Here is a 12918-nt window from a genome sequence, read left to right as displayed (position 1 = left end):
CGTTAGGACCTACTCTTAGCCTTAAAATGTTTTGTGAATACGGCCCCTGATCTTTTTGACTTTATACATACATGTCTCGGTGTCCCCTTTGAACTGGTTATGCACTGGTGCAACTAATGCCATTAAAAAGGATTGAAACAGAAATGTCTGTCGTGAGAAAAAGGGGCTTATCCATTTTTGTCAGGTAAAACGTCTTCTGTACTTTGAAGTATAAGCTGACACAGTGCAGTCAGTTCCACGGGGATCCACTCCGGTTTTCTTTATTTTGACGCTCCAGGCAGAAGTATTCCTATTACAAAACATGCCTCATGTCTTTTGGGGGAGTGAAATGAAACCCCGTGTGGGATAACAAACTCCATAAAAACGCTGATGGGAAGTTGCGGGGGGAACTCATGGTAACAGGCGCCAGCGAACACAATACCAAGACCCTGGCACACTTGCACGGAATTATTAGTGCTATTTGTCACACCTCTGTATTCCCAAGCCAACATGTCCGCTGTGAGTAAGCACAATTGGCTGCGGCATAAGTATTGAGTTGAAAGAAAGAATACATGAGTTTCGTAATCCTGTTTGTTCATGTGCGTTGCTCGTGTTTACTCAGATTTCCACTGCAGTTGATTATGTATTAAGGCACTTATCATCAGTATGGCTAGTTCTATGAAAGGGGTAGTACATTCAAACATTGAGCTTGACAGTCTAACAGGCATTCACGTTGTAACCTTTGGTTCACCGGTGCAGGGTTTTCCAGTACGCAGGATTTCACCACTGACTTTGGAGCACATTGTGTATCTGCAATCGGAATGATGCCGCAGCAGGAATGGATTCGCTCATTTGAAATAAATGAACTCGACAAAGGGGGGAGAAAATGAAATTGAGGCAGAAATCGCACAGTGCAGACTGGTTTCTGGAGCACAAAATTACATGGTCACCATTTTTTTTTTAAATTCTTTTTACGAGCTGAACTTGATGAAGCGAACTTGTTCCTCTGAAATGGTCGCTGTCGTGTTAAGTGAAAGCTCATATCGCTTATTTCGCTTCCATTAAAGAGTGTAAATTATGTAGGAGAAGTGAAGGGTGGCACTGTGGGGGCAGGGCCAGGGTTGTGTCTTATTCCCCAGTTTTCACTTCCAGAAATGAGTGAAACAGCGCCCCCTGTGCACTTGAATTGTGTGGAATCGGTCCACTTGATGGGCCTGTGCTGAGTGGTTTTCCATGGACGAGTGTGTGATCCATGTATCTGATACATTGGTTGATACTTGTTGATGGGAACATGAACTTTAACACACTGTGTCTCGTACAATGTTGTTGCATTAAAGGTGACATAATTGGCCCGAATGACACTTTATGATAATAGTCATAACCATTCGTTATGCCACACCGCTGGGTAAAAAGGAGCGCTTTTAGCTATAAATCATTTCACTGACCTCTGTAGAAAACAGCAGGTGAACCCAATCCGGCCCCTGCAGTTCAGTTCAGTTGGCAAGCCGGTGAGTGCTGCTGTGCAACCCAAAAAAGCCGGTGAGACGCGCACGCGCGCGCGTGTGTGTGTGTGTGTGTGTGTGTGTGTGTGTGTGTGTGTGTGTGTGTGTGTGTGTGTGTATGTGTGTTTCTTCTATTAAATTACATTTGAGCTTCGGTTGGACGGGTCAGTATCTTTAAAAACCAGACTCGTGATCCCATCAAGAGCCAAGGGAGTGCCTGTGAGTAGTTTCCATCTTACAAGGCCATTCAGGTCAGTCCCTCTTATATAAGAGCCTCCCACACGGGATTATGCAGCTGCACAGGTGTGACATTTGGTGGCAGCATGAAAATGACTATAGAAGGTGTTTGAAATATAGGGAAAACAGAGATTCTGTGCAATTTGTGACCTCCGTTTCCAAGCAATGGCGACTTTCCATTGCATGCGTTGAAACCCATCCAATGAAGCATTTGTTATTACTTCAACTACAAGAAATCAGTCTGTGGGCCGAACAGCCACTTCTTGATCTGCCTCGGTTATCTCAAATGATCCGATCGGTTGCTTGCTCTGCGATCGATCAGTGCTTTTGGCTAAATGCTCTCCTGACTTCTATTTAGTTATGGGTGCTACTACCACAGGTGACAGAATGAGCACTTGGGTGATGAGTTCAGCACAGTGCTGTGGAATTACAAAGGGGTGGGGTTTGTGTGTGTGTGTGTGTGTGTGTGTTTGAGGGGGGTGTTCATTAAGTTCAAACCGTTCCTCACACACTCCAAACACATTAAGATTCATGAAAAAAAGGAGAGGCAATGTTTCAAACTAAATGGCACATGATTCACAGACTATTCCTATTACTGGAGCGTAGACAGGAAGTCGACATGAAAAAAAATGCTGCGTTTAAATACATTTTTAATAATTTGAAGGGGAGCAGAGGGAGAAAGAGAGGGAAAAAAAAGAGGAGACAAGTGCCTCATTAAGTCTTGCCTTATCTTCTCCGGCAGCATCTCCAAAATGCTGAGGCTGGAGAAGTCTCTGGGAATTTGGAAACAAGAACACCCCAAATAGTTCAAAGATCTTTCTTTTTTTTAAAACATATTCTAATATACAGTATATTTTAATAAATGCGCAGAGTGAAAGTGGGATGGATAAGGAAAGAAAATGAGACCAGAGGTGGAGGGGGGGGGGATTCTTGCTGAAATGATGTATGGGCCTGGTGCTAGAAGTCAATGGATAGTATTGGATACTATCATGTGTATGTGTTTTGATGTGGGGCAATGAACATCAGCAAGGAAGCTTCACGGTGTTCGGCAATAAAAATAGCGGATATAAAAGAAGTTATGCGGAGACAATTGTCTGCTTTTTTTCACATCACCGCATCTTTACTCCTTCAGTTGTTCGGATTCAGCTCTCCATCCGTTTTCACACTTTACCATGGCAACATTACCTCGCACCACCCCCCCCCCCCCCCCTCCTGCCCGCATTTTGTTTTTCTTTTCTCTTATCCTCCGCTCCCTAAAAAATAGGAGGGCGAGGCCAGTGAAAATGGATGGGACATAAAGAGGCAGGGCAGTTAAATGTGATGGATAATGCAGCAGGGTGGCAGTAAAATGGTAATCGCCGGGCGTAGAAAGAGTTCAGTCAGAGGAGCTGGCGGAGGAGCACCTAAGGGATAAGGACAGGGCGGGGGGGGGGTTGCGTTGTGGGAGATGTTTTTTTTACATCTTGCAACGACGCTACATTAGATCAAAGAGAACAGGTGGGAGGGAGAAGTAAGAGAAAAAAAAGAGGTTAAGTGTTCCGGCATTTCCACATCCCTGTTTTTCAATGCATGCTCTGGGCGATCCTCAATAATTTTTTTTCTGCTCGTCTCCTTGCCATGTCCTGTACAGCCTTCTGTCCGTGTTAATGGCAAGCGGCGGCCCCATATTATTATTTATGAAAGAAAAAAGGCGCGAAAACATGGAAAGAACATTAGCTGGAAACCCCCTGTTCTCCTGCAAAAAGCAAGCAAGTCTTCTGAGAAGGGACATCGGCGGCATATGTGTGCATGCTTGTTTTTGCGCGTGTTTTAAAATAGCTGTCCCCCATTCGGAGATGTACGTATATAGAACATGACATATGCTGGATATGACACTCTCCTCTCTCTCATTCTCACACACACACACACACACACACACACACACACACACACACACACACACACACACACACACACACACACACACACACACTGTTTGTGTGTGTGTGTGTGTGGGTGTGCGTGTGTGAGTATTTTTATCCACTCTTTTTTTTTCTATTCAAACGGAAGTGGTCGATGTAATTGATTTATTGATTGACAGAAAATGAAATGGGAAATGGGATCTTATTTATTGCACAATGATTTGTGTGTTGTGTAATGGGAGATTGAGTGTGTGGGTGTGTGCGTGTGTGTGTGAGGGAGAGGGAGAGAGAGGGAGGAATGAAAGAGGGAGTGAATTACTTGCAGGGTTTTCACCAATTACCCCCCCTAAGCTGGAGGTCAAGGGGGGGGATATTTATGTCCTTTTTCCCTTTAATCTGCATTTATTGCCTCTCCTCTCGCTTGCAACAGTATATGAGTTGCCAATGCACATTCTTGGTGGATAGCGCAACGTGAATGGTGCAATTCCACTGTCTATCTTGCAATCACTGAGACAGATGATGAATCAACTGTTGTTTTGATAACTTTATGGAGGTGTCTCATATTACCTGTCTAGAATCATAAGCCCGTATGCAGTGTTTTTGTATCCGATTAAAACTCTGATAGTTTGCTGTGAGTTTGTTCACAGTTACAACATTAAGCCAGCTGTGGTTAACGGGATACGTGAGCTCTGTCTTTTCCGGTTGAGTCACACTGGCTTCTTGGCTATTGTTAGAGCAATTAAAGCGAAGGGTGTTGAACTGCTGTGTGGTGCTCTGACCGAGAGGACCAAGGGCTGTACCAGTGCATCTAGTCAAAAATCAATTTGCAATGGAGTTTGGCCAATGTGTTGCTGTTTAAAAACCATGTAGGGATAATATGAGGGAAGTGATCTGAACTAAATGCAGCCAGGACCTTGTATTGCATTAAACAAGTATGTTTTGGCTGTTGTGCAGGATAGGGTGACGCCCACTCATGACGGTCTGACCAATCACCGCTTACTTCCTTGGACCTACTTTTTTTAGATTAGAACCTCAATGGAGTTAGTACCAAAGAAAAGCACATATCAGGTACCTTTACATAGTGGAAACCAAAAAAAAAAGAGGTGAGTAGAGTATAACTGGTACCATGTAGTATAAACACTCCAAAAGTGTGACGCTTACTGGCTTTTGCTCCAGCTTCTTCACCTCACCTTGCCACACACCCACACTCTCTTTCCTTTCTCTCTCTCTCTCGCTGTGTCTCTCTCTCTTTTTCTCTCTCCTTGCCCCTAATGCCCTCGCCGGTGGCACTCTCTCTTCCAAGGTAAGGCACTAAACGGCCTCGGCGCAGTGTCCCCATGTATTTTTAATGGCCACGCCGGCCGCCCCAACGCTGGAATCTCAGTGTGAATTATGCATCGGGGACGAGCGGTGGAAAAGAGAAAGAGAAAAGTGGGGGGGGGGGGGGGGGGATACAAAACAACAGAGAATGGGAGATCATTGAGGACAAAAAAAAACCCATGCAGGGAATGAGAGAGTGAAGCAGAGAGAGAGAGAGAAAGAGAGAAATAGATTTTTGGAATAATCACAGGAGAGGTGAGCGCGACCTCTCACCTCTCGCACCGTCAAGCACTCATCTCATCTCATCTCAACTCCCTCCACACCCTGGATCTAACTTTACCTCCACACACCGCACACATTCATCTCCCTCTCTCTATCTCTCTCTTCCTCTCCAGGGCCCCTTTTCCTCTCTGTCTCGCTATTTCATCACCTATTTTACTTCTCTCTGTCGCTATGTCTCTCTCTCTCTCTCTCTCTTCAACATCCCTCGCTCCCTCTTTACTCCCCGAACTTCACACTCCTCTCAGTCCTCCTGTCTTTGACTTTTTCACCTCATTTCATCTCAACTCTGTGTGTGTGTGTGTGTGTGTGTGTGTGTGTGTCTCTCTCTCTCTCTCTCTTCCTTTCCACCTCCCTACATTTTTGGCTGTGTGTGTGTGTGTGTGTGTGTGTGTGTGTGTGTGTGTGTGTGTGTGTTGCTTTGGTAACGTGGCGCTGCAGGGAAGGAGGCTTGAAGAGAAAGGGAGAGAGGGGTAGGAGTGAGTGAGCGAGCGAGTGAGTGAAACATAAAAACAGAGGGAGTAAAAAGGCAGACAGAGATGGAGAGAGTGACGGTGTAGCAACGACTTTAGGCTTATTGATTATCATCACAGCCTCTTTGCTTTGCCTCCCCAAAAAACACACACGCATCCGTCTTGGTAATGGACAACATTAGGAGGCCGGCTGACATGCTCGCCACGAGATAATGAAGCAGATCTGTGACTGGGCTATTGCTCTCCTTTATTACTTTCTCTCACCACTCTCTCTCTCTCTCTCTCTCTCTCTCTCTCTCTCTCTCTCTCTCTCTCTCGTCTGAAGTCATTGAAAAACGTGTGTCTGTCTGTATTTGTCTGCGCATTTGTGTTGCTTACAGAAAAAGGGCTGCGTTTTCCCATCATGCAACAGTTTGTCTTGTCCTGTCTCCAAAGTCTGAAGGGAATCGGATTGTGCCAGTACACTACACACGGTGCATTCAACTGCGCAGTGCAGCAGCAGCCATTTACACAAACACTATTGTTTTATGTAGATTCCTATTAGCTTTTTATTAAGACAATATTCTGTTCTATGGTCCAGGGCTATATTCATTGGCAATGGAAGTGTAGGGAAAGAATAGATCACCACCGGAATAAAAAAAAGAAAGAAAAGAAATGCATTACTCTCCCAGAGTTTGTAGAAAAAGCCAGACACACACACAGCCGGTTTAATGGCCGCGTTCCCATCGCAGTCTTCTGTAGCATTTAATGAAGATGTTTTCTTTCTTTCTTTCAAATCCCCCCCCCCCCCAAAAAAAAAGAGGGCTGAAATTAAGTTTTTTTTTCACACGGCCCAAGTAGCAAAATCCAATAGCTTTGTAGCTGATTTCTTGCACGCTGGGTCCAAAAGTTCACCTCATTATTTCCTTCTCTGACAGTTATTTTTTTTATTTTTTTGGTATGACATAGATTCAGCTTCAGCAAAATCCTTTTTAATTTGTCGATTAACTTTTCGTGAATTGGAACTTGCCTTGGTCTTAAAGGCACGGGCTGTGAATTTTCTTTTTAAGCCAGTTGACCCCTTGTAGATTTGGACAGTGTAAGAAAGAGCAAAGGTCGTCAAAACTAATGACATCTCCGCTACATTAAGGGCTAAAGTAAGATTTGCTGGGTTGGCCCTCATTCAAAGGAGGTCCAGATGTTGTTTATGTAGAGTCTGTGTAGAGTACTATATAGTTTCACATGACAATACTCACGGCTCGGATAATGCCTTTGTCTAGATGTGCCTTCTTTGTGCATGATGTCAGTTCATTTAGTGACCAATCGATCGAAAAGTACTTTTTTACAATGCATTGTGGGATCATTTGAGTCAGCCATATGGGGTATACTATTTCTCAGAAGACATCTGCACAACGCTATAAATTGGCATGCAGGCTATTATTTTGGACATAATTGTCAATAGTAAACGACTGTGGGCACTGTGCACAAACATGAGCTTAATAGAATAGAGGTTTAATCAAGCTGTTCAATTGAAAAAACATCCAGGGAAGATTTAATTTGTGAATCAGTTAAAGGGTGAGTTCAGGTTCAAATCCATTGGTTTGAATTTGCCGTTAAAGCTGCTCTTTGAGTTTGTATTGTGGATTAAAGAGAGGTTTTTTTCTTAAGCAGTAGCAGTACAATAAATAAGCCTGGTGGTGGCATCAGCACAAGAATAGCCTTAGTGGATGTAGCTATGGTGAATAAGTGTGGCATTATACATTGCCACTAATTGTTCTAGTACAAGTAGTCATAGAAATATAGTCTTTCTTTTGAATTCCGCCTCTAAGAGTCCTGATATAGCTTCTAGAGGCTGCAGATACATTTGAAAGGGTTGGTAAGGGGAGGGGGGAGGTTACATGACGAGTGAAAAGCTTGAGGCTTTGGTATTTTGGTACATTTTGTGATATTTAAAAAAAAAAGCGCGACGTCTGTGATAATTAGGATGGCATTAAGAAAAGCTTTGATTCACTTCCTCGCTGTCTGTCAGGGGAGGCATCAAGCGGGGAAAACTCAGAGACAAAAAAAAAGCGTTTCCCTTTTTATATGTGGTTTTGTGTAACTCCGAAAATGTCTTGTGGTCATTCTCTGTGGAGTCACTTCATATTTCTTTTAAGGGGTTCTTGGGCGCTGCTGGTTAATGTTGAGCTGGTGATATCGGGCAACGATTTTCATGAGTGATCGTGCAGCTTTTTCTGACGGCACAAATTATTAAAAAGGTCCATAAATATTACTTCACGTCAAACCGAGTCAGTTATCGCATTCTAATTCAAACCGCATGCAGTCTACAGTTAGCTGTCTGTAGGGAAACATTAGGAGAAAAACATCAAACGCGTGCATTAAATGAGCTTAATATCCCAAAAAGCAAGCGATGCAAAGCACAGGGAACCCATCCCTGGTGTAAGATATTCATGTGGATTATCTCACTATAGTGTTGGCAAAATCAAATTTTAAAAAGATGACAGCGCCAAGAGACCTTTTTAAATGACCTCATGTAAATAGTTAAGAGTTTACATTAGATGTAAAACAAGTAAAGAGAGACAGCTCACAAATATTTTACTGGGTACACTTTTTAAATCAGTAGCTGCCTGCATGTGGGCTGTCCCCCAAGTGTGTACCCAACAAAGAGGCTAATACCCACTGCTGTTTACCCACCTGCAATCACACCCTATTAATACACAGCTATCACACTTGTTAATAATGAAAAAATTAGCACTCAGCCAATCAACAACATTTGCATGTCAAAACCGCAGCTGATCTGCAAATGGCCCTGGTGATAATAGAGTTGACATTTTGCCTCCCACAACAATTACTGTGTGACAAAAATAAATAAACAAAGTGAAATAAAAAAATCACACCCTGCTGTTCCACAACTTGATAGAAAATAAACTGGTAGAACATTCAGGGACGGTGGACGGAGGCTCATGGTGGGACTATTTTGACACCATTTCAATCCTGCAGATAAATATCGCATCAATCCTTAAATGGGTTGCCATTGCATTTGGAGCAGGCATTCAAGTTCTCCAGAAAGTGTGAACCCTACTGATTTTGATGACCCCCTACCACAGTGGGACTAACAATGTGTTGTTTTATTGTGTGGATTACTGTGATATGTGCTACAGTTATTGAATCAAGAGGATAAATCCTAGTGACTGTGTTGATCCTCTCACTTTTCCTCCCTTTAGCAGCCTCAGTATTGAAGTGGACAAATGTCAATTTGTTTTCAGCTTGTTAGTGCAGCTGTAGACATTTTGCCCCTGGACTGACCTTAAAGAAGTCACTGGTATTCAGTCCTCATAGTATAACAACTTGAGGAGTTGTTGTATTGTCATGTAGAGTGAACACACTTATATAATAGAAGATGGTTGCCACTACAATTCCCTTGGCTTGTCCTAACCCATTTGGAATTTTCTTCTGCTCTCCTCATGATCATCGTTAGGTGTCTTTTGTTTTTCGGTAAAGCTCAATACCAAAGGGGCTAATACTGCAGCAGGCTTTTATTTTGTTAAGCTGGGATTTCAGTGACTCCCTTGGTGGGACTTTAGATCGAGCCCCCCTCCCTCCCCTCCCTCCCCTCCCCTTCTTGTATTGTTGACTTCTGTTTATTATATACTGGATTATTTTCCAACTTTGTGTCCTTGACTTTCTCTGACTGCCTTTGTTCTCTCTGGTGTTATGTGTGACATCATTTCATTTCAAGTCGCATGCTGCCGCCGGCTTTAAGACTTTGGACTGATGACATTTTGCTCCCCCCCGTAGCTCATTTCAAACCCCTTCTTGAGCGTCAGCCTCTCCTTGACCTTCAAAGGGCATCATTCACACAGTGACGACTCCCTGCTGAACACCTGCTTTCTCTCTCTCTCTGTGTCTTTCACCTGAATGTAGAACCTTTTTATACCTGCCCAGGTGTCCATACGAGCTATTTGTCTCTTGATAAATGCTCTCCTGATATCCTTTAAAGTTGTCCCTACAGCACAGCCTATTAAACTCAGCAACACAGCAAACTAAACTTTATAAGCCGGAGCAGTTCAAAAGTATCCAGCAAATCCCCGGTATTTATTTTCACAAATAGATTAATACTGCGTAGTGTTGGGATAGTTGAAATAGGTGGTTTAAAGGTCCAAGTGTGACCAATGACAAGCTCCTCCAAATATCTTGTGTAAGTCGTATGAAGTCTTCTGGCACAGTCTTGCTGTTTGCACAAACTTCTTTTGGAAGCTTTTACTTCAAAGTCTATTAGAACCCTTTAAGCTATGTTGGTAGCTCTTTGCTAACTTTTTTCTTATTTATTTAAGAAAGTACTGTCATGGAGTAACTTTCTGCTGCAGTGGCAGAAAAAAGAAATATTATCTCTTACCTAATTCATATTTTCTATATTGAGCAGTTCCTCGGTCTTATTAATTTAAGCTTTTGAAAGGTCGATAATGAAAATGAATGTGATATACACAGTCCCCATTCTTTTTTTATGTTAACAAACTAAAACAAACTAAAGTGCCTTGAAAAAGTTATTCAGTAAAACTTTTCCTCTCATTTTAAGTGTATTATATAATGTACCACCCAGCAGATAGAATAATGACTCTATTTGGAGTGAAATACTTCAGTGCAATTTCAAGATTCAAGATTCAAAATTACTTTATTTTGTCCCGAAGGAGATTTGTCTTAGACGTACAGACTGCTGCATAACACATAACACAACAAGACAGTAGAAAAATAGAATACTATATAGAAAAATACAGTGCCTAGCACACAAGTGCTGACAGTGCAATGATAAAGTGCATACATACATACAGACATACATACATACATACATACATACATACATACATACAGATCTACAAATGGCATTCTACTAACGGCCTGAGTTCAACAGAGTAACGGATAGTGGAATGAATGAAAATTTATACCTGTTCAAATATCTTTTCTTGCATTTAACTGGGACTCTGTACCGTCTGCCTGAGGGTAGCAGGTCGTACTCAGAATGTAAGACATGAGAGGGGTCTGCAATTATTTTCCTAGCCTGTCTAAGTACTGTTTCCTCAAATATTGCTTGGAGAGTGGGGTGCTCCCTCACTCCCATCACTTTCAATGCTGTGAGAACCAATCTGTTGATTTGAGTCTTCCACTTCACAGTTAAATTACCAAACCAAACAGAGATTGCATAGCGAATTATACTTTCGATCACCGAACGATAGAAAAGCAGCATCACCTTCCTTTGGACACCAAACACCCTGAGCCTTCGTAAAAAGTGAAGTCGCTGCTGGATCCTAGAGCACACACTATTTACATGAACACTCCAGGATAAGTTATTGTCAATATGCACGCCCAAGTATTTGTACGAATCAACCTGAGCAATGTTAGCATCTTGAATAAGTAACAGAGTGTGGTCCCCCACATGACCTGGGTCAAACACCATTTCTTCAGTTTTTTTTGTGTTAACTGTGAGGTGATGGTCCTCACACCACCGTACAAAGTTGTTTACCTCCTGCTTATAAACAAGGGTGTTCGTATCATTATCCATAAGACACAGAATGGCAGTGTCATCCGAGAATTTAATAAAAGAGACACTAGGATGCCTACTGATGCAGTCATTAGTATATACTGTGAATAAGGGAGGAGAACTTACACACCCTTGAGGAACACCTGTACTTATTACTTTTGACTGGGATGTTGTCTGGTTCACTCTAACCTGTTGGGTCCTGTTAGTTAAAAAACTTTTTGAATCACATTTCCATTGTAAAAATGTCCATAATTTGTTGCTGAAGATTGCATTTTTTTTTACAACTTGTAAATAGGGACATGGATATTTTATCTAATGCATGGAATGTTTTGTTGCACCAGTCCTCATGTACAGTATAGCCAATTTAGCTTAATAGTATTGCCCAATCCTCAGCAAACAGTTGACATATCTTGTACTTGGTATGGTCCGTCGGTCAAGTTAAGCCTGTGCATCATAATACCTGTTGTTGTGGCGATTGTGAGAAAGCCTTTGGGGGGGGGGGGGGGGTTGCTCACCACTGTTTAAATCCACAAAGAAAAGCAGCTTCGCAAACAAAACAATACATAAAACTCTCTGAGCGTGTTTTACTCGCCAGTCTCAGAGGGGATTTAACTGCTAAGACGAGACAAAGTCTTTTTCCCTTCCTCTCACTGAGCTCCGTCCAAGTGGAGCTGGACACCTGCCAAGCTTTATGCACGGAAAAATGAGTTTAGAGCTCACCCACACACACACACACACACACACACACACACACACACACACACACACACACACACACACACACACACACACACACACACACACACACACACACACACACACACACACACACACACACACACACACACACACACACACACACACACACACACACACACACACACACACACACACACACACACACACACACACACACACACACACACACACACACACATATATACAGTATATGGACGTACTGGGCAAAGAGGAACACATTCACATTGTTGCTGCTTTGTCAGGAGACGGTTTTATAGAGAAATGCGAAACCTTTTGGTCGTGCTCCAGAATCTTCTGGCGCCTTGGTTAATGGTTGAGCCTGTTGAGAACCCAAACCAACATGTCCGGGCTGTCATTTTTGCACCTTATCCAACTGCTTTGCTTTTCCTGTTTTGTACTGCAGATGGAGGCAAAATGCAATGCCATGATCAACTCACATCTTACTGCCTGAAAAAAAATGAAAAAAAGAAAGTGTACTCTAAATCTTCATATCATCTTTTTTTTTTTGTCGTCAGCAATTTCTGTAGCTGCAGCTCAGAAACTTTGACTTTTAGGGGCTTCAGTGAACTTTTAACATTTCTTGTTCAGGAGCCATACACACATTAATTCAGCCAAGGTCAAGTGTTCAGTGTTATCTTACAGATAAGGACTCTCTCACACCTAGGCCCAACATCATGTGAGGAAGGTGATGCTATATGCTCAGGAATAAAGCAAATAATATAAACACTCTTTAAGGATAAGCTTACTAAGACGATGGCCAACATTTTTAAAGAGGCCCTATTATGCTTTTTCAACTTTTATGGCCTATAAACTTTGTTATAATGATTTATAGTCATGTTTAACCATACTAAAGTGTCAAGTAATGACTTACATGCATTTAGACGTATTCCCTGCTGACCGTCTGGGCTGGCTGTGCAGAGCGCTAAACACTAGGGAAGCCGGTCGCGATTCAC

This window comes from Ammodytes marinus (assembly GCF_949987685.1).
Source record: "Ammodytes marinus genome assembly, chromosome: 22".
Taxonomy (NCBI): Eukaryota; Metazoa; Chordata; class Actinopteri; order Uranoscopiformes; family Ammodytidae; genus Ammodytes; species Ammodytes marinus.
The sequence above is the reverse complement of the archived record's forward strand: the minus strand, read 5'-3'. Positions refer to the sequence as shown.